This window comes from Rousettus aegyptiacus, unplaced genomic scaffold (assembly GCF_014176215.1).
Source record: "Rousettus aegyptiacus isolate mRouAeg1 unplaced genomic scaffold, mRouAeg1.p scaffold_m13_p_15, whole genome shotgun sequence".
Lineage (NCBI taxonomy): Eukaryota > Metazoa > Chordata > Mammalia > Chiroptera > Pteropodidae > Rousettus > Rousettus aegyptiacus.
The window spans coordinates 45,418,878-45,432,657 of NW_023416290.1; the positions used below are offsets into that span (position 1 = coordinate 45,418,878).

The 13,780-nt window shown below is 35.5% G+C and overlaps 1 pseudogene; it reads right to left on the reverse strand.

Moving 5' to 3' along the window:
- Nucleotides 1–7,614: 7,614 nt before the first annotated feature.
- Nucleotides 7,615–7,733, reverse strand: LOC118612341 (annotated as a pseudogene).
- Between the last annotated feature and the right edge of the window lie 6,047 nt (nucleotides 7,734–13,780).

A 13,780-nucleotide genomic window follows, 5' to 3' on the forward strand; every position in this document is an offset into this window, starting at 1 on the left:
TGTCTCCTTCTGGATAAAATAACATGCTCACTTATAGGCTCAGAAGATGTGGAGTTCCCCTTCTGAACAAAGGAAGCCATATTTATTGTCTGTTATAAGAGATTTGGGTTCCTTAAGCTCATATTTCCACTCCTATTATCCAATCCACTGAGTGGATAGGTGCCAGTGGAGTCCCTTTGAGTCACCCTGTAGGAATCAGAGCTATGGGAAGTGGCGTACTACAAATCGTGATACTACTCTGACTACTGCTATTGCTACCAGTATAAGCTTCCTTCGTTTGGTTCCAGGAGTTTCACATCTTCAGTATCCATGACCCATGAAACTATGGCAAGCTAACTTCTTCATCTGAAATTAAGATAAAATATCAGAACTTTTACAGTTCTTAACAATTCCCTGTGCCAGTTAGAACACCATAGATTATAAATAGAAGAAAAGAAAGAAAGGAGGAATGAAAAGCAAAAGAATATATATTATTTTGAGAAAAAAAAGATAAAGATGGGAGAAAAGAAGGAAGGGAAAAAGAAGAAATAAAGGAAGGGAGGGAGGAAGCAAAAAAGGGAGAGGGGTTGGCAATAGGACAGTTTTTGGAGAATGTGCCAGCTTAATTTAGGCTAACCAGGTCCCACTCCTAGAGCTTGAAGTAGTATCAACTTCCTCCAAAAGACAGGGACTGGATAGAGACGGGGTGAATAAAACCTGAGCATTGTTATGAAGGGAAGAAGAAGCAATTGATGATGGGTAGGCTATTACCAAACGTATTTTGCACTCCCAAATATATACCCCTAACTATACTTGCGTTACAAATCAGTATTTTCAGTTACTTCATGGATATCTCCCCCTGGCTATCCCATAGGCACCTGAAACTCAGTATGCCACTCTTCATTCATTCATTCATTCTCATTCATTCTCTCTCTCTCTCTCTCTCTCTCTCTCTCTCTCTCTCTCTCTCTCTCTCATTCTCTCTCTTTCTTTTTCCTGAACTGTCTGACTTGGTAAATAGCACAATTGTCCACACAGTCAGCCAACCCCTAAGTATAAAAGCCATTCTCATGTCTACCTGCCCCCAAGCTTTACATCTAATAAAGTGCTGGCTCCATTTAGTTCTATTTCTAAGTAATTTTAAAATTGTCATCTTTTTTATATTCCTACCAGGGCTTTCTTGATTCAAGCCTTCATTTCTCCTTTCCTGTGTGTTACCACAGTGTCACCCTAACTGGCATTTCTGCTTTCGATTTTGCCTGTCTCTAAACTATTGTCCATATTACTCCTAGATTTGTTTTGGCAAATAAAAATCTCAACTTGTCTGGACCATATTTAAAATACCACTCCCTACCCCCCGCCCCATCATCAGTTATAAAACAAACTCTTTAATGTGGTGCCTTATGATACAGCCTCTATAGCTTTTTCACTTCAACCATTCTCTACAAGGGTATCCCAAATAGACTGTTCTCACCCATGGCAACTTGGCTCGGGCCATCCCCTCTGTATGAAGTGCCCTCCCCTCCAACAAAGTCTGAGTAATTCCCACTTATTTAGACTCCAGATTGGATTCAAGGTCCATGAAGCATTTCGTTATCTGATTCCATCTGAAACTGAGCTAACATGCTTCTTTTCTGTGCCGTTGCTGTCTGAGCTTTAACTTCCAGTATTTGCTTCTAATGTAAGGACCTGCATCACTCTTTTGTCATCGGTAACTTTTTTTTTCCTTCTCTTTCTTCTAATGGACTGTGAAGTCCTCGATGGTGAGAGTCCATCTTGAACACCCATCACCCAGTATGGTGGCTGACCCAGAATGAAGACTCATTGTCACTGAATGCTTAATGAACACATTGCATTTTTACAGTACAGTCAGAGTTGAAATTTAGTTTTGCAGCATAGCCATGCTGGCTGTCTACAATGCCTGTGTTACACCAGTTACTAAATATTTTGAATATCACTCCTTAGTTCATGATTTTACCCCTGTACATGTCATTGACATGGAGGATTGCCAATGCCATGTATTAACAACTTATATTAATAGCTATTTCTAGTGATCGATTCTTGATGATGCCAAACATATTAGGGCTGTGGATATGTAGTTTTAATGCAATCAGGATTGTGCTCTATTGTTCTAACTACAACAGTCAGCTAGTGCGCCACCCAGAATAATTGACACTTAGTTAACATGAAGAGGAAAAGTGGTTGATCGATCTGAACAGCAGATGCACTCAGGGGATCCAGAAATACTATTAACACTATCCTACATAATGACTATCATGCATTCTTTTAAGATGGTTCTATTAATTTTAGAATATTTTTCTACTAATCCCATTGCTACTCATAAAGTAGTAATAAAAACAATAAAACTAGTTAATAGTTAATGAACATCTACTATATACCAGGCACAGCACTAAACATTTTCTATTCAGTATTCACATTATTTTATTTAATTCTCTTTAACATGATGGAGCATCTTCAATACATCTGTCTTCACTAGTGCATTGGTGTTCTATCGGTAAATAACAAAATTGGCACATACTCAGTGGCTTAAAACAACACCTCTTCTGTAGCTAAGAGTTCTGGGCAGAGTATAGCCAAGTGTCTCATAAGGCTGCAATCAAGGTGTTAGTATCAACTTTGGTCTCACCTGAGGCTCAGGGTCTTCTTCCAAGCTCATATCCTTGAAACTGTAGAACTGATGGAGGCCAGCAAGAGAACCCTTCTTATACTTTCAATCTTTCTGATTTCTCTGTCTCTGACCTCTAGCTTCATATTTAAAGAGTTAAAGTGGTCAGGTCAATTCATCTGCATAATTTCCCTTTTCATTGACTCAAGGTCAACTGATCAATAACCTTAATTATATCTGTAAAATCTCCTTTGCTGTGTAATGTAACAAAATGATGGGGATGATTTCTCATTTTATCCACAGGAAGGGATCACAGAAGGGTGAGGGGCTTTGAAGGTCACCTTATAATTCTGCCTACTACAATTAGTAATGAACCTGCTGATTAGAGAAGTTACATTATTTGGCTGAGTCCTAACATATATGAAATATAGTGCCAAGGATCAAAACTAAACCCATACTACTCAAAGCTTTTGACAGTAACCCCTGTGATGTTTTCCTTATCCTGGAAGAACTGAGGCTTTACTGATTAAACTGGAATACATGAATCTTAACCCCTTCTCACCAGTTCAGTTGCTTCTAGAGAAGGGGTAGTTTCCTCATCTTTATCAAAAGTCTTTTAAAGACCAACATCAAGTTAACTTCATTCTACGCACAGTTGCAAGAATTTTTTTTTTAAAGTACATCTTGTGTCAATCTACTTCTCAGCTCAAAATCTTCCAGTAGCTTTCTCTCTCTTGCCACATCAAATCCAAAGAGTGTGATCCCACCCTACGTTTTCATTTTTATTTCCACTCTGTCCTACCTCACATTTCACTTCCCCCTCTGCCACATGTGATATGCCCCAATGCGAGTACATATTGTTCCCTTGGCTTGTGATGTGCTTCCTCCTTTATACACCTTCTTAAAACCTCAACTCCAATCTCTTCTAAGAAATCTCTCCCAATTCTTTCTGCAAATACTGATCTTGCCCTTCTAAGAATTCCTATTACATTTAAAGTCAGCAGCACATGTATTAGCATCCGATTATTCTCTAATTTTTCATGGATATTTGTTCTGTTTTCCTAACTAAATTGTAAGTTGTGTTGGACAGGATCATGCTATTCCCCTTTGACAATCACCACATTCCTGAGAACAGTACAAAAATCACATTGTAGGCAGTTGGCCCATATAGGTTTATTGATGGAGCTCTCTCCAATTGAATTTGTCTTCAGCCAAGAGAATTTGACTAATGTTTAGAAGTCAGCTTCAGCTCATCTAAAGATGCAAACTGTTGTCATTATGCATTCAGTTTGGTTTTAGACATCAGTACCAGGAATCTGTATGGCCACATGCCTTCTCATTCTGGAATAGGCTACTTCTACCCTGGGGCTAACGGCACCAGCCCAAGCTTACAGAATAGACTTTTCTAACATTCCTTTTGCTTGCATGTTGTTCCCACCAATTACTCCCAGAGCTTATTTTGATTAGGAATAAGAAGATTTGGTATTTGAGGATTTAGGTTTAAGTTTATGTGCAAAGTTAAAAGAGAACATCTTAATTTGTTTGCTTTCTCAACAAAAACATCAGGAAATGTGGTGATATAAGATGCTCTAGAGATGTAAGAAGAAGTTTGAAAAAAAAGAGCAATGAAAACTACTTGTTGAGAGTGTTAGATTATGAATCGATTTTAACACCTTGGGAATCTTAGCATTTATGAAGGAGTTCAGGAAGTGGCTATTGCCAATTTCCATTTATCATATTTCCCCCAAGAAATCTATTGTTTTATTAATTTATTTGTGATAATATCAGGGGAAAAAACAAAGCAATTCTTCCATGTCTTTGGGTATATCATAGTAGTCAGAAGTGACTGACATGAAATGAAAGACTTCTTTTTGCTGCACCGGCCAGGGATAGAGACAGAATTATATTGCTGTGGCTTTGTAACCCTTTAGGAGAACCTCTCCCAGCCATCCTCATCCAAGATGGCTAATGAAAACATTGACAGACTAGTAACAAAGGAATGAGTTTATTACTCACCATTTCTGCAGGAATTCAATGCCACTCCAATCTAGAATAACAAAAACAATTTAATCTGTTATTAGTTTTCTCTACAGCCACAAAAGCAGCTAATACATACAGTTATGGACTCACGTTTAACACAAAAGGAACATATATCTGCCATTCCCTCTAACGTCACATCAAAACCTTCAACTAGATCCTCCCTAGGCATTTCTATTTGTTTTTGTTTTACTGGAGAATGTAGCATGGCCCTTTTATTTCTAGGTTCTTAAATGCTGCTTCCTCCATAAGCTAACTCACCTGATGTATCAGTTCTAATTATGTATTTTCATACAGACCCACCAGGCTGCATCTGTGGGAATCATATGGGAAGATTCATACCCCAGACCTCTTGGCATGAAAACTGGTCTTGGCCTTGGTTTGGGCCTCAGAGAGACAGTGGACAGGGCAGCAGCCAACAGTGATTCTGATGTTTGTAGGACATCCATCATTTGGCAGACCCAAAGTAGGTTAGGTGTCTCATTCTTTCTTCTTGAGCTCTCATTTTACTAAATGAAACCAAATGATTTATGAGGATGCAGACAGTGGGAAATGGACTGAACATTTATTAAGCAGCCTCAATGTACCAGGAGCTATGATAGGAGCTTCAGCTTGTTTCATCCTGCCACAAATATGTGAGGTAAGTATTAATACAAACATTTTACAAATGAGAAATTAAGCCTCATGAAGGATTAAGGACATAGGCAATAATGGTTTGTGCTAAAATTCAAACCCAACTCTTTCTAACTTGAAAGACTCTTTTCTTTCCACACATCACACTGCCCAATTTTAACTGGCTTACCACTCTTTTAATGCTGAGCTGAGCTAAGATGTAAGGAATATCCAGCAAAGCAAAAGCTGAAGCACTGTTTTTCAGAGTTAAATAGTCTCAGCATGCTAATGAGCTCCCTTAGTCTAGTGTCAGCAAAATAACACTGTTAGAAAAATTGTTCACTAACTCATCTGTCTGACACAAAGTCCCTTTTTAATTTCCCCCTCACTGAGTTCTGGAAAAAAAAAAAAAAAGAGAGGAGTGCTCAGATACAAGTGTCATTCCTAGTCTTTCCAAGTTTTCATTTTACTTTTTAGCTCTTTTTTATGTCTATTTCTATTTATTTCTATGACGCCTATCGCCATGGTGTCTAAGTATCCCAGACAAACACATTAAGCTAAAACAAAACACATGAGAGAATCAAAAAGAAAAGCTTTCCAGATCTCTCTCCTCTGGAGCTAAGTTTTGTTGATTTAGAGATAACTGATTGAGTTGTGAAACCCTGAGGCTACTCTGGCAGTCTTAGAGATGGGCCTTGATGGCAATTCGCTAATTATTTAGTGTAGAAATAATGATTTATCTACAAACCATTTTTGGTATAGAAGAAGAAGAAAAAAAAAACTCAAGAGAATAAGGCATAGAAAGTAATTCATTTCAATCTCATAAATTCTTCACCTCTGAGAGTTATATTCCAGCACCCCAAATACACCAGCGTGAAAATGAGGTGCCTAGAAGGCATGTAAGAGCCACGCCTTTTCTGTTCCATTTCAGTTTTCTTATCCAACCCATCCCGCTATTTAAGGCACTGACAATTCAGAGCCCACAAAATGGTTGTCATTACAGAAATAAACAAACTAGTTCAAATGATCAGGCCATATAAATGTAGTCTACACAACTCTGATGCAAAGTTTTTTTAAAAAATGCTAGGAGTAGGGAGGTAAAATAATGATAGAATTTGTGGTTAGGTGAAATTAACATTCTGTAGAAAAAAGAGACAGTTTTCTAATGTCTTACAAATGCCTTTAAAGTCTTGTCTTCTAAAAGTTAGATACCACTGCCCCTCCCCCCCCCCCCCCCCCCCCCACCAAATACACATACACACACATTACTAAGGCCCATTTATTTTCCGGAATTCCAAGTCACTATAACTCTCCATTAGTTGCTTTTTAAAGATGCATCTACTTGGTCCAGGAGAATTGCACAGCATCCGGATTGACACAAACCTGGTCGAAAGCAGAATCTTCACGTGGCCTGCTAAGTCTAATGTGATCTTGCTGTGGCCTCCTGGTCTCTTCTGAAGCCACTCTCTCCCAGCTGTCTTACTCCACACACACCAGCTTGTACGCAGGTCTTTGACTAAGCTAAGCTCTTCTCAGCTCATGCCCTCTGCCCAGAAGATTTTGTCTTTCTCTGAAGTTGCCATCTAAAAATATTTTAAGTAATGTTTATTTACTTTTCTGATTATAAATGTTATGCATGCTCTTGAATAAAACAGAAAATACTGAAGAGTTTCAAAAAATTTAATAGGCTCACAATCCAGGTGTAACTATCCTTAATAGTGGATGTGTTCATTCTCCTTGTGAACTTATTTCTCAATACAATTTATGATCATTTTGTGTTTGTTCTAATGTTTTCTAGTGAGATTGAAGGTAATTATTTCCTTCTCGGTTCTACTAAAAATTACTTTTGAATTTTTTGTAAATTCTTTAACATGTATTTCTTGAAGAAGCAAAATCAGATATAGAATACTTCTGAGTAAGTCCTGCTTACATTTTTTTCTACTCTTTCCTATTTACTACTCTGTCTGTCAACGTTTTAATATAACCTAGTATTTTAGACTCCAATTTTTAAAATTAATATTTATATTATGACATCTTTCTCTTAATGATAATTTTATATATAAATGTATAAAAATTACTCAGAAATCTATATTTTAACTAATTTCATGTTCACTAGTCCTTTATACATCAGCTTCCTCTATGGAGTTCTTTATTTTGGTTCTTTCTTAGTTATCTGCACTATGATATCAAATAAAATGTTAAAGTAGAGTACCTAAGTTATATATATATATACATCTCCACAGCCTTACATAGCTGAAAAAGTCCTTCGTTTACAAGTAAAATATCTCGTTTTGAATTTTCAACTTTAAAGCACAACTGTTTTTCCTCAATTTCATTATCACTTTTTTTATTTTTTAAAACACCTACAGCACTTGGTATTCCTAGGTGGTCTCCCATTCAAGTACTAACCAGACCCAACCCTGCTTAGCTTCCGAGATCATATTAGATTGGGCATGTTCGTGGTGACATGGCCATAGACTTTCCTCAAATTTATATAGCCTTTCTTTTGTGTGTCTTAGCACTTAGTATGATGAAGAAAATGTCCAAAATCAGCCAGTATTTCTTCCTTTTTACTTATATTATTTTATTTTCATTAGTATGGCAATTTTTCCTTTTCGAGATATTTCAAAAAAGTTTTGTCCAAATATATCTTAATGTGGTTTCTTTGGTTTTATCCAAAATGAAGTGAGATTTGTCAAAATCCATAATTAGAAATTATTCTAGTTCCTGGAATAATAAGAATAATTGAAATGTTAACAATAAGAAAAGTTATAACTTTTTTCTTATTGTTAATATTTCAATTGTTCTATTTTTTTCCTTAGGGAAACTTAATCTTTAAGTTGAATCTGTCTTTTGCCTGCCAATCTTTGCTATTCTAACTCATCATTCTTATCACTTTATTCTCTCCTCTGCTCTTTGAGAGAAAATCCCAAGTTTATTACCTGCATCACCGATTCATTTTCTACAATGTCAATATTGCTCTTTACTGCATCAATTAGGATACAAATATCGTCACCACATTTTAAGCTTTCTTGATATACTTCCTTATATTACTATATCCTTTTCCTTCTTGGCTTATAATGTCCTCTTTCTTCATAGATTTCTCTGTGTTTTTCTTTTTTTTCCTTCAATATATTTATTTCAAATCTACAGTACATTGGTTAGACATTTATATAGTTTATAAGACAATCCCATTTGCTCCCTCTCTTCTCTGTGTTTTTCATAGAAAAATCCTGTCTTCTTAAATTCTATTAGGAAGTTAATATGTACTATTGTTGATGCCTAGCAGACTTTATCTAGAGAAGCTTAGAGCCTTCACTGCTTTTTTAACTCTCTGAACAGATGGAACATATAAAAACTAGAATCACAGATTAGTGCTCCCAGTGCATTTCCTGATTCTTCTTCCTTTTTCCTTATGTTCCATGATGCAATTAGTCACCACCAGTGATACCTGTCCACCTCGCGCGAGCCCCATCAAACAGCACACATCTACAGTTTATGTCTAGTTGTTTTTAAGAATTTGAAATCACCAATGTAGAAATGTAGTTGCTAATTTGGGAAGCATTATGCCAAGTGAAAGAAGCCAGACACAAAAGGACACGTATTGTGTAATTATGTAAAAAAAAAACTAAAACGAAACAAACATTTATACATACACACACTCTCTCTCTCATACACACACACACACACACACACACACACACACACACACACACGGCTTTCAGCTAGATACAAAATATTGCATATCTAGAGTAGAGAGCAGACAGTGGGGTAGGATGCAGCATAATTCTCCATTTCTCATTGGGCCTAGTTCAAATAAGTTCATCAGTTACATTGTCCAATCCATTCTATTGACCATATAAATTTTGATAATTTCTCCAAGAAATTTTGTCAATGGATTTGCTATCAGTTTTAGTTCTAAGTTTCCTTTTCTTATGTTTGGCACTTTTCTGAATTATAATAATTATATGTTTCAATAGAGTGCTAGCTAGATGTGATTTTTAAGTCTGTAATAGCTTGTGAGATTTTCAAAAATAACTGGAATCAGCCTTTCCTGAGAAGTTAAAGCGAATGACCCAATCCTACACATGTGTACACATTTAGTTTGTTTTTTTCTCATATATTGTAACATATTAGTAATAACATACTCTTCATGTTTCTACCTGCAAATCTAGAACTCCACTTTTCTTACAATATATGGTATTATAGAGCAGTTTTTAAATGTTTGTTATGACCTTTTAATGTATGTTTTAAAAGTTATATTCTGGTACCAGTTAAGATGACTCTTTACTTCAAAGTCTTTGAACAGGCACTCTGTATGAGATTTTCTAAAGATAATTGAGGAAAAATATATACTGGTTTCTTTCTTCCATTCCTCTAAAAAAAAAAAACACACACACATTGGTTACATGTTCAGACGATAACCAAGGAAACCACCAGTCATTTGGCAGTCTCAAGCTGTAAGAGCAGACTAAATATCTAGAAGGAAGTAAATGCACAATGTGTAAATGTACAAAGAGGAAATAAGTGCCATAGAGGAGATAAGTTCACGCACAGAGCATCTGGGAAGAAGGAAGAGAATGAGGATGACGGAACGGATAGAGCACTGGATTTGGAGTGTAAGGAGCTCATGCATTTATGCCTACTAGTAATTAGGTAAACTAGACTAGCCATTTAATATCTCTGATTCTCACTTTCTTAATCCTTGAAATGGGTTTATTATGATTTGTATCCCTAATGGTTGTTATCACAATGCAAATGCATCATAAAATGCTTCATAATAAAATGTTATACAAATAATGTCAGACACAAAACGAAGGATAACGATGTTATAATATGAAAGAAGCTTTAATGTATTATGTTAAGTGAAATAAGCCAGACACAAAAGGACAAGTGCTATGTGATTCTACTCACAAAACATCTAGAATAGGTAAATCGATAGAGACAGAAAGTAGATGAGAGATAACTGGGATCTGGAGGGAGAGAAGAATGGGGAGGTATTGCTTAATAGTCACAGAGTTTCTCATGTGATAATAGAAAATTGGAAATAGAAAGTGAAATGGTTGCACAACACTGCGAATGTAATTAATGCCCCTAAAGTTACTTTTAAAAATGGTTAAAATGGCAAATACTATGTTTTATCTATTTTAAAACAATTTTTTTAGATCAAGTTTTATTTTATTTCACATGTACTTTAAATCAATTGTAGTAAAACTTTGCTTAAAATCTAAGTGTTAAATTTAGAACTGGCATTACAGTAATTGTGTGAATATATGGACAAATGAACAAATCAATTAATATAAATATCACCAACAAACATTTATGTAATGCTCATGTACGGGGACTAGTCAGTCACCATGGCTACAAAGATACTTGAGAGATATGTACCCAATTAAAGGATAATCCATGTGTCATTTTTAAACGAGTTTTGGGGATGTGCCTTATGATACTCCTATAGTAAAGAAGTACACAATGATCTACTACATAACTACTCTATAAGTGAACATTTCCCCATAGCTGTGATGAAAATGAATGCTACGATATATGTTTTCAACACTCAGGAAGCATGAATCATTAGAGCAAAAATTAAATCTCCCATTTGAAGACTCATTCATGATCCCGAGAATTGCTGCTTCCACCTGAATTCCCCATCAAATCAGAGAGTTACAGCTTTTCCCCTGGTCTTATCAAAGCAGCTGGACCTCACAGAACCTAAAGAACAATACTCCTGATTTTCTCTATTGGCTCCTCTCCCCCACAATCCAGCATCATCTCATTTTCACTTCAGCTTTCATGAGGCAATCTCACTCCCAGTGGGAGTGACTGAGATCACCACCCCATTCCCCATAGTTAAACTTATCAACAGTTTCATGATTAATGCACTCCCTGCACCAAACGCAAAGCTGAGATGGCTTCGCACGAAGACCTGAGAAGAAAAGAAAGTCATAGTCAATTCCCAAAACTCTAATAATTTTTATTTGTTGAATATTTTATCTCAGATGAATCATTTTGTTTGGTGTAGTCATTTCCTTCCTAGCTTGATAAGTTAATTCAAACTGTATTAGCCCAAATTTGAGCTAATACACAGTTTCATTTTTTGTAGTTGTTTTCTTAGTTCTAAAATGATCTTATGAATGAAGTCTCTCCTACTGAAATCAATTCAACAAGTATTTTGGAAGGTCTTAGTATATAGACAATGAAAGCACTCTACGAGATGGTGTTATGGCAAAGCTGGAGATAACACCACCAAATCTTTGATCCTAAAGATTTAGAATCTAGAGAGAGATTACTCGTAGACTTTATAAATAAAATCTTAGCAGATTGAAGGATTCCCTTGAATATACTTATTTTGCACACTTTGAATAATCTCAGAAAGTATTATTTGTGATAGGTTTGGTGACGGGGTTAGAATATTTATTACTGCTCATTTAATCTACTAAACTTGAAGATCCTCAAAGGTGAAGACTGTCTTAGTTATATCTTTAGCCTAGAAGCAATGCAATTGCTGGGACAGAATTATAGACATACCTTGACTGTAACAAATACTTTGAGATCGTGTTTCTTATTCAGGAAATATGTTGCTAAGTCATGAATGTTTTTATAAGTACTTATTTACAATATATTACATCATATTTCTTTTAGAAGACTGATTCAGGGACTGAGAGTTGAAACATAATCAGAGTTGAATGAGATCGGATAGTGCTAACTAGATTGCATTAGAAGAAATGGGGTCGAATCCCAGCTCTGCTTGGCCAGGTGAACTTGACTTCATGGTATTTACTTGCCTAAGCTAGGAAGAAGAAGAGACAGCATTTGAACCCTTACTGACTGACTCCAGAATTTTTGCAGTTAATCATAACACAACTATTTCCCAGTGAAATGAACAATTGTGCACTTCTGAATCTAGTAGGAATGCTACTTTTTAATTTGTTTTCTGTTAGGGAGGACGTTTTACCACCTCAATGATACTGCTTTTCCCTTAAAGAGGAGCCCTGGCTTTCCTTTGATTAAACATTATCTCTTGCTTTCACCAGTCTCACTGTCTCTTCCAGAGGAAAGAAGGAAGAAAGTTTCGTCTGGTTGGTGAGGTTTAGGAATTGAGGTGGAGACCTGACTTGGTGATAATGCAGCCCTGCCTCTGCTCTCCTACCCAGTGTGTTCTGCCTCTGTCTGGCAGGCTTGGCACTGGCCTGCTGTTCTATGGCAAGTTGTACAAGTTCCAGTCAAGAAGAAAGACTAGAAAAACAGTATTTAGCCTTGGTTCCAAGCTATCTGAAATAATTATAATACCTTCATCCTATCAAATTTCATGTGTATGTGTTAGATAAACATTTAGAGGAGTTAGAGGTATGATTAGCAATTAGTTTCAAGTTCTAACACATGTTAAATTTAACCAGTTATGTGGTTATTTTAAACTTGACTTGACTTGGAGAATGGACCATAATGGATAAATTAACTTTTTGTATCTAAAATCCATATTTTTGCTCTTTCTCAGGATATATTTTATGAAATGTAGATATGGATAAAAAGCGATCTGAGCATAATTAAATTTTTTATTAAAAAAATTAAGGGAATTTGAGTTTAACACCTCTTAAATATATTAATATCTATATTAATTTAATTATAATTATAATACATTATGAAAATATTTAATATACCAATGTATTATATTTTACATATTTATGTGCTAAATAATATATATATACATATACATACACACACACACACACACACACACACACACACACAGATATAGAGAGAATTTAAAATGAAGAGTCCTTAGAGCCAGTCAAATCTTTCTAGCATTATCAGGTATCTAATCATCTAATCATTAAGTCATTTAATACCTCTAAGCCTCAGTTCCACATCTACAAAATTAGAAAAATAATACCTCTTTATATGATTGATATGAGAATCAAATTTGTTAATGACTAAACAGTTTACTACCATGCTTAAATATAAGGAGCACTCAGTGACAGCCAGTGATATTATTATACTGTCATCATCATGATTTAATCAATAAATCTGTTATTTTTTTCCACAGATAATGAATAAAGAGAAATTAAAATTTGGCAAGCGAGAACCCAACAAAAAAAGCATAGCTTTTAAGCTGTTAAATGTATCAAGCATTTTAATAGACATGTTTTTGAGTTGTTATGCATCAAGCTCATTTAAAATAAGATTAATCAACCACTAGTATTTTTGGATTATTTAAGTATGGGTGGGGCTATTTGCCCATGATCTCTTCAGTTAGAAAAAGTCTTGTTAAGACTTTACATAATGCCAATCAAAGGGGAAATTTTATTGTTTGTTTTGTCATAATTGATAAAGTAACAGATGTCATTTCCAACACAAAATTTATGTTCTAATTAATTTTTTTTTCTTTCCTCCAGAAACATTTGATTTTGAATACTGGTTATAACCTTTCTCAACATCCAATGACCACTATTATTACTGCCCTCTCAACTGTGGCCAATTTTAGATTTACAAGCTAAGTGACTGTCACTGCCTTGACTTCTAATTACT